The following is a 9841-nucleotide window of genomic DNA, read 5'->3' as shown; positions in this document are numbered from 1 at the left end:
TCCATTTGCTGAAGTTATCACTTCAGATAAAATTAAATTTTCTGTTTACCTATCACCTTTTGTGTTTGAAGCAAAAAATGTCTTATCTTGCTCCCCTTTTTGTTTAGCATTGCATACAAAGACACCTCTTTATATGCTGAAACACAGCACTCCAGGGAGCAGAACTCCTCTTCCCTGGCTCCCGGAGCTGCCGAGGACAAAACTGCTCCATTTCCAGCCCCTTCGCTGCTCTGCAGCAGATGTCCCCTCCGAGGCGGCTTTGTGAATCCCAGGATTTAGCGGACATCAGCCAGTACTTGAAAGGCAGAAGCTAAATAACATTCTGTCGTCAGCACTGTAACAATAAAAATACTTATCCTGAACTTGTGCTGTGCAGATTGCCAGTTGCAGCAGCAGTGCTTTCCATTAGACCCTGACAGAAAGCATCACCTCCAGCTCGGTCGTTTCCCCGCAGCACCTGGCTAGGCAGCGTGATAGCTCCCATGCAAAACCACAAGGTTTTCCGACCGTCAGTCCTCAGCCTGCCTGTGCACGCAGAAATAAAACCAATAGATGATAAGCACAGGCTGCAATGGGAAGGTATTAACTCTGCATGACATTTTCATATCCCACGCCTGCTACAAACTCGATGTGCGCGTGACCTATTCTTTGGCACTGCAAAATTAGCAGCTAGGAATTATCAGCGAGTTAGAGGGCTGCAAATATTGCTGTGCCAGGGGAACTTTTATTCACAGGAATAATGTAGGCTTCTCTCATTCCCTCCTAGGAACTTTGATAGAGCCAGGTCATCACTGAAAAATACTTGCATATTTAAACTGTTCCATTATCTCATAAATGCCTCTAATCAGTCATTTGCATGCTAAGAGAAGAAGAATGGTAACAAAACTGAAGAGGCATAGGAAATTAATGCAAATACCTCTTCACAATCTCATGGAGCAAAAGATTTCCCAAAAAAGTGTATTTATGAAGAAAAAAAATGAACAAAATTATAAAAAGTCCATTTTGGCCATGGTGATTAAGAAAATTACACCATAGTAATAGGTTCCATAATAGACTATTTCAGTAAAACATTTGTGTAGAGGACACTGGTCTTTCTACAGAGAGCTACTTACTGCATTTATCTTTTCTATTTCAAGCTGGGGCAGTAAGCCATGCTTAAATATAAACATGACAGGAGAACTGTCTGGCAGCTCCAGCTGTTTTAGCTGTGTTCTGCACTAGAGCAAAAATATCTGAACAAAACTAGAATAATCACCCTGAGCTATATTGAAACCAGTTAATTCTTTAACAGTGAAGGAAGTGTGATTTAAAAATAAATAAATCACGCTGAGATGTCTGAACAAAATTCCTGTAACCTAGCATCCTCCACAAGTACTATTTAGAAGATACAGGGAGACCAAGAGACCTCTAGATCATCATACATATTTTATGTTGTTTCTATCTATATGGAGCAACGTTACATGTGATTCAACTTACTCAAGGTATCCTACTGTCTTTACACAGAACTGTAAAGCGCTGAAAGATGATGCTCCTACCCTAACCATAATCCACCACAGTGAAGCCTGAAAAGAGAAAACCTTGTCCTGTGGACCTTGCCTAAAGCAATGGGAGTCTTGCAGTGGTTTCAGGTGGCTTTTGGCAAGGTCTCGAAAGCAAAACTCTATGTTTGCTCCTGTACCCACAGGCAGCCAAACTCTGCCTAGCTGCATGCCAGGTAGCTGAGCTTTTTTCCTTCTTCCAAGCCTGAGGCATTCCATAAAAATCAGCGTTCAAGCTAATACAATATGCACCAATATGAACTAGTTAATCAGTTCATTTTTACATCAGGCCCTTTTTCCCCACACAGATCCTGCCTGGTACATGACTGGCCTGTCTGGGGTTTTACTCTGTGGACATTGCCGAGTCCCTTCTTCAAGGTCCTGAGCACCATCAGAAATTGCTGAGATCAGGCACTGAGAAAGGGGAGTGGAACAGTAGAAATCACTGAATTTCAGTCAGTAGGCTGATCCAAAGAGCATTTTTAGCTGTCTCAATGAAGCATTCGAGGGATCTACTTCTTACTTCCGTTTTTCTTTCATTAGGCTTGGATATAATTTTAAGGTAAATGCCTTTCCAAAGATAAAACAGAAATGTTTTACTGTAGATCATGGCAAAACTAAGGTTTTTAGTTTTCTTTTGAATTAAATGAATTTTCTGGAAAAAAAATCATGACATAGAACAAATCTAGCAATGCTGTGCTAGAACAGACAGCTTGACCAACAGAAACATTTGCCTGGATCACATCAGCATGTGGCTAATTTGAGCCCTCACACCCTGAGAACACTTAAGGAGAACATAAATTAATTTCTTTACCAGACTAAGCACACAAAATTCTGGGAGACTCCTTGCATAGTTAAAATTCCTCTGAATTGATCCTATGTGCTTATGAAATAAGCATAAAAATACCAAGCAAGTACGCTGTCGACCCAGCTATTGCTTTCTGGTAACTTTTAGCTTGATTTGCCAAAAAGATATAACACATTCTTTAAACAACACTAGTTTGGTTTGACCAAAAAGAAAAAAAAAAAATCAGTCAATAAGTGTAGTCAAACCTGGCGTTCACAAAGGCTCAAGTCTGAGAGGTCTCAGAGCTACCTTGCTGCCCCCAGCTTGGTGGTCATGCCCTGGGAGGGAGCATCCCAGAGGACTTGTCCTCTTCTCTGTCTTTCCATGAAATAAAAGTTCCTCTGCTCCAATCTAGGTATTACATTTATTTTCCTGGGGCTGCAGAATAAGGAGAGACATGAAAAAGTCCTTCCAGACTTGAGCACCAGAGATGCTCAAGATCCAGAGGTATACGGCACCATGAGCTAAGTACTCAACTGCCACTGTCCCCCCACCCAAACTCCAGCACGTGGGGATTCTAAGGAAGTGACTAATAAAAAGGAAAGCTATATTCTGTCATTCCGGTCCTGCACAAACTTGATGTTACTATTGTAATAAGTCTTTGTGAAATTAACAGGGCAATAGGAAAGCCAAATTGTGCAGCTGTAGGATGAGGGCTTCAGCAGCTCCCAGTATGCTGTACTGGGAGTCTTTTCTCTGTCAGCTCATGATCTGCCCCCAGAAGGGCTTTGCAAAAGTGCTGACAAGGAGGAGGAAAGGAGCAGGAAGGTCCCACATAAAAGATATGTCTACACATCAGCAGCTAGCTGAAACACATATCCCACAGCTGGTATGACAACCAGTGCCAGCCACACTAAGTCCAGTTTAGGCATGAGACGCAGTCACGACGGGAACTGCAAGCTCAGGGTATGCAAAGTGCATCTTCTTCAGGGATGTGTCAGCAGACCAGAGTGTGGGAGGTGTAGGTCAGATCCCATCACTGGTAAGAGTAAGACGACTTGTCTTTTCTGTGTTACTTCCCAAGGCACTTTGGGCCCGTGGGGGTTCACCTCCTACGGAGCCACATTCCCCTGGAGTACACGGTGCCGTAGTCAAGGAGATGAGTGGTGCCATCAGTCTGCTAACGTGCATCCCTAAGCCTCTGCTCTGCCCAACTCCCCAAGCAAAAATTTGCTCAACTCAGTGATGTGTTACAGGAGTACTGAAGGCACAACAGGCACAGGGTCCATTTGCATCCAGAGCCATCCAAGGCGTTGTTTTTCTCTGAGCTGAGACTTTCAATCTCCCAAAGAACGTCACTGCATTTCTCAGTCCTCCACTCCACAGCTTGTTTTTAAAAGATACCTCAATTAAAGGGAGATGGCCTAATATGGATAGATATTGCAAAACACTTTGCTACTATTCACCCAGCCTGTAGCGCAGTTGATTTTGGTTTGCGTTTTTATAGCTCAGAGAAACAGGCAAGTTTGTCTCCAAACCTCCTTAGAGATAAAGGATGTGTATTTAAATAAAAGCTGGAGGGCAAAGGGCATGGGCAGGGAGCAAGATTAACAAGTTGTCCTTCACCCCAAGTTTTGGAAAGGCCCCATTTGTTTGATGATGATATATCCTACCAGAGGGGATCCCAAATTAATTTGCTTAGATACCACCATGAGTAGTAGCATGCCTGTGTGAAGCTGTAAGCTTCTGGGAGAACAGGTATGGCTCCATCCCCTCCCTCACCTCACATCTACCCAAACAGGATCCAGACTTTCACCCTCATGATATCCACCTCATAACTGCACACTCCCAACGTATACTCAGACCGGCCTTCATCTTCCTCTTCCTCCAAAACTGGGACCTACAAGCCCTCACTCACCTGATAAACACCGTAGCAGTGTTTTTTCCCTTGACTTCCCCAGTCCAGCCAGATCCTGAGCTGGAAGCCCTGGCTGGGTTCCCACAGGCACTGACACAGTGGCACGTTGCTCTCGGCCAGACGAGTTTGGTGACACCCAGCCACAACCAGGCATCAAACATCATTCAGCAGGGACACAGATATTGAGCAGCACCTTCTGACATATGGCAAAGCACAGGCTTGCTCAATTTACAGTCAGCTGCAGAGTCACATTCAAGAGCGAGGGGAAGCCCATCTCATTGTCCCTAAATGCTACGTTTAAGCCCCAGATACCCATGCTTTTTTTTGCTGCAGGGGAGAAGAAGGTCCACCTTCCCACTCAAAACTTCAAGATGAGATTATTTCATCAGTAGTTGGGAGATCTGCCATAAAAACTGGTCAGGACAAAAGCAGCCAAGCAGGAAGCCTTGCTAGAGAGCGGCAGACACAACCCTTGGGACTGCATGCTCTGGAGAGTGAGAAGGAGAGCACATGCAGCCCGGACTGAAGAAAGTCTGAACCCTCCTGGTCATTACTCAACTTCACAGCATCCTTCTGAAAGTGGGAAATGGCTGCACTGGAGAGGGCAGAGAGGCTTAGGTGCTTTCCTCCTGCACAGTAAGGAAGTTTACATTGAGTGCGGGGTCGAGCCCAAGTTTTCTATCCTCTTAGAAAAGTAAAGATGGCTCAAGAGCTGTGCTGGGAGTGGCATTTCACTGTGCCTCACAATATGACATAAAAGATGTTATTTCAGAAAACAGAGCTGGTGTCACAGTACACCTACATACATCCCCATTCCTAATGACCTTTCAGTTGCTAACATATCTTTTCCATGAATAACTTATCTACTACAAAGAGCAGGCTGTCACGCCAGGTTTCTTCGTATACCACACAGGAGCGTGGTGGCAGCAGTGGGGAAGAGGCTGTATGACATGATGACAGACACAGTTGAGGAGTATGTGAGTCTGGATAGGGAGTTTGAGGGTACACATGGGTGCCCCACAACGTGTCCTTGACCTCAGTACAACTCCTAACCCTGGCATTATTGCCACTTTTTCTGTGGAAGTGGAGGCAGGAAGGATTTTCCAGGGTGGAGAACCACAGACAGCAAAAGGTCCTGGTTGCTAAGAAAATAAAAATCTCAGCAAGAGAGTAAATAACAGAGATATAACAGCCCGTCATCCAGGAGAGCGTGGCAGGGGTCTCACAACAGCTGTCTCATCTTAACCTGGGAGGCCGTGTCTCATGTTTTGAAAGTAACCGATGGCACCTGACACATGGGTCTCTGCTACACAATGCGAATGCTGCCTAGGGACAGCAATCCTTTGATGGGCACCTCCGCCATCCTCTATGCCAGCTTCTGCATGAAAAATTCGTACCGAGTTAGGGTCCATAAAGCTCGAAATCCCCAGACACCTGCTCTGCGTAGAGTCAACCTGCAGCGCAGACTTTTTGGCTATCGGCAGTGAAAATTTTTATAATTCAGTGAATTTTAAGGCAGTGAATTTTTATAATTCACAAAAGACACCGTAGCTCTTTTGAGAGACCTGAGCGTTTGCAGCTTGGATTCCCATGATGCCAACTCAGCCCAGGCAAAGCCTGCGCCGTGCAGGCATGAGTGGGACCAGCCCAGGGCACCAGCAAACCTCACCAAAATCATACATGGGCAGAAGACAGCACTTCAGAACATATTCTCAAAATATAATAAATTCTGATGTCCGCAGATGGCAGCCTGTTTATCTATGGCACATGCTTCCCCACACTTCCTTACCAACCCAATTTCAGCTCGAGGAAACAATCAAACCTTCCTGCCCTGCCCTCCCAGGCTGCCAGAGGAGTTCCAATTAGTGTCAATTGGGATAATAGCTCTATTTGCATTTTTAAGCTATTATTAGCAAGCTGTCAGTCAGCCAGTAATTTGTATCACTTTGGTATAATGAGTATTTAAATATTTAAAAAGAGAATGTTCCTTTCTACCTCCCCCTTCCTTTTTGTGCTAAAATAATAATGGTTTTAATCAAAAGTAATTTGTATTAATATACATTTTGCCCCAGGTGTTAAGAGCAGTCTTCAAGAGCAGTGGTGAGAGATGTTAAGTAACACAGTTTATTAATATAGACAACTACTTCTATCCTCGATAGTAGCAGAAAGAGAGGCTGCTTTTGCAACCAGATCATTCTGACTCTCTTCTTGGTCTCTGCAAGATGATTAGGGTGTAGGAATTGAGGTCAGTTCCAATAATTTTATGTACCTGGAATTATAATTCTCTAAAGGACTATTTTGGACCCAATTACTCTATCTTCTCCTTAGTGAAAATGCCTCAGTTAAGCACCCTGTACCACACACACACGCGCACACACACAAAAAAAAAGACAGAAGACCTCTCTCCAGAGTGAGCCTGGAGCAGGTGAAAGGTTGGGTTTGTCAAATCAGACTGCCAGCTATACATTGCCATTATACCACCAATAGTCACCGGGGGATGTTGTTTCTTGATGGGGTTCAAGTCTAGATGCTCAGGTATATGCAGTCTGATGCTGTTCATCATCACACAGAGCTCATAAAACAACTGGTTTGGCCACTTACAGGAAATCTTTCCAAATTTATAAGACGTACTGCATTTTATAATGCACATATATATATTTTTAAAATCATTCTTTTGAGGAAAAAGCAGAGGTATGGCCCTAAGCCTTTCTGATGTGCACCTGTAAAACTTCCTAGTAGGACTCTGTATGACTATCTGAAATCCTGTGATCCACATGTTAATCATGACAAAAATAGGAAAAAAAAATAACCGCTAACAACTTCAGAGGTAAAATTAACATTCCTCCTTCCCCAGCCCGCTATTATCTTCCATCTTCCCTAGAACCGGCATTTTATACCTGTTCTAACCCACATTTCTAATTTTTAATATCATAACTGTTTTTTAATTGCTTTAAAACTGAATATTGAATGCCTTCAATACAAATGCATTCAACTCTTAGCTGCCTTCTCACCTGCAGCACCAGCATAAGAAGCTCTGCACAGTATCTTGCAAGCAAGACCAATTAAACAACATTTTTCTTTTCTGGTTGGCTTTAACCCTATTCTAATCAAGTACTTAGTAAATTCCTTTCCGTGAAGCTCACGCACAAATCCCACTGACAAGTGGGAACGAACAGGCTAAAAGCCCGAGGAGAGCAGGATGGAGAGCAGTCTTCCCCAGGGATGAAGAGCCCGATTGCGCAGACAGGCTAACAGCGGCTGCCATCTGCCGGCTAGAAAAAAAACAACAACCCTAAAAATTTAAGAAATCATCCCTCGAAGCAACCTCTCGATCCGAATCCAAACTTTGACGCGCTCTTTCTGGCCCGCTGGAGGAAACGTGCCCGCCTCTTCGCCTCCTGGGACTCGGCGGCCGGGGCGAAGCTGCGATGCTGGAGCGCGGAGCCAGCCCCGACCCGTTCGCACGGGAGAAACACCAACGCCGCCTGGGCCCCGGGGTGCTGCCAGACGGACACATTCTGCTGGAGATCGTGGGATACTCGAAGGATACAAACCTGAACATACAGTGCAGGAAAAACTAGCTGCCCAGCTAGCGTTCTTTTACTGGAAGAGCTTCCAGGCAACTAAAAGATGGAAAGTGGCACTACAGAGCGGCATGGGTGAAACACCACCAACAGCTGCTGGAAAGAAAGCAGCACGCTCAAACCCTGTTTATGTCTCATCGCCTCCCCTAGCTACTACCCCTACCCACTCGCAAGATACCATAGCAGCATAAACCACCTCTCTGCTTCGTCCTCCTCAGTCCCTTCTCTCCTTCCTCAAGCTTTGTAAATAAAAGATTAAACTTACTAATTTAAATTTCAATTAATTAAGATTAAATTTAAATAAAAAAAAATAAAAATTTTGTGCATTACCTGCACCCAGAGGCAGGCTCATTCGAAAGTTTCTAAGACTTTCCTAACTGCAGCCTTTACATCAACTACAATGTCTACATAGATATATAAATATCTCATATGTAAATAAAAAACAATAGGCCCTGAAATTCCAAAATGAGGAACAGTGACAGGGATGGTGCAGGTGAGGTACGTGCCTTGACTATCCCTAGGAAAGTCTCTGAGGAACACACAGCTTACCTCGCTACAGAAACAAGCAGCCTCTTCCGCACTTCAGCCTCATTCTCCTTTGGGGAGACTGTTCAACAGCCAGCTCAAACACAGGCTTACCTTGTATTAAATCCTCCTTTGACAACTTCTCTCTCTATTTATGAATGGGAATCAGACATTAGGTCTGCGTCAGAACAAAAGACTAAGTCCACCCCCCCAGAGTCTCAGTGTAATTTTTTGATATTTTACTTTTAACCACAATTTACCATATTTTACCTCAGTTCTGAGTGGAGAAACTAACAACCTTGACTGATATTAACTCTGAATCTGGATAAAATCAGAACAATCACTGAGGAATTAGCTTCCACAGCAAAGCAAACACTGGCTCCTGCAACCTCGTTTTCCAGAAGCTTTTTTTATATTCTTGATAAAGACAGTTAAATACACATCACCTTGCAGATGTTTATCAAATGACATTTCCCACACTGAAGGTCCTCTACAGAGACTCTCCATATTCTCTTAAGTAAAATAGACTGCTTTAACGCTCTACTGTGATTTTAAACACAGTTTCCAAACATTTTACGTAATTTCAAACCATCCCATATAGAAATCTCTGCCTAACGGACCAAGGGTCTCCAAAGTCCTGTGAAGTGTTCCCTGGCTCGTACATGCTGGTTAGTACTAGGGAGCTTCTCTAGAGAGCCACTGTCAGAGATGCCTGGATGTGGACACAGTCAGTGAAGCTCCACAGAAGCCAATTAGCTGGAGGTTAAAATAGCAGGTAGGCTTTATTAAAAAGATGAAGGGCATATGTGTCACTGAGCAACCTTAAGCAATTGGTAGGTCCTGTACACTGCAGTGCTCTCTTTGGAAGATAAGCTCTTTACTTCTCCTTCCTCAAAAGAGGGAGAGATTGCAGTGAAAACATCATTTAATAATTTAATCAATCCAAAGCAAAAAAATAAAACCAATAAATAAAAATAAACCACACTATTTTATCCACTTTGCAAGAACCCTACAGGTTCTCCCCCAGCCCTCAGCAGTCCTGCAAGCCGTTACCTATCTCCTCCCTCTGAGGTGGACCACTGACTTTAATTCCCCATCCCCACCTCTGACACACTACTCAAACCAACATACTCAAGCTGTCAGAATAGTCCAGCTTAATTTTCTCCAAAAAAACCCCAGAGTGAGAAAAGGAGGCAACCACAGCAGGAAGCAAGAAAGATAAAAAGTAAAACTGGGCAAGACAGTGTTGCATACTGGACCTGCATCCCATTCCCTCCTGTGACAAATTACAAACATGTCTGCAGCTAGCAGATGATCCGGAGTAGCTGTTGTTTTCAAAAAAAAAAAAAAAAAGAAAAAAAGAAAACAGAAAGTACAGAGTGTCACAGAAGCTGAAAAGGCTGTAGAATTCGGGTCTATAAATGGAGAAAGAATGAACAGGTTTTCATTCCCGAGACTCTTAGCAGTTATACTTTTAACCAGAGTAAGG

The sequence above is a fragment of the Harpia harpyja genome, chromosome 1, assembly GCF_026419915.1.
Source record: "Harpia harpyja isolate bHarHar1 chromosome 1, bHarHar1 primary haplotype, whole genome shotgun sequence".
NCBI classification, from domain to species: Eukaryota; Metazoa; Chordata; class Aves; order Accipitriformes; family Accipitridae; genus Harpia; species Harpia harpyja.
Note: the sequence above shows the minus strand (reverse complement) of the source record.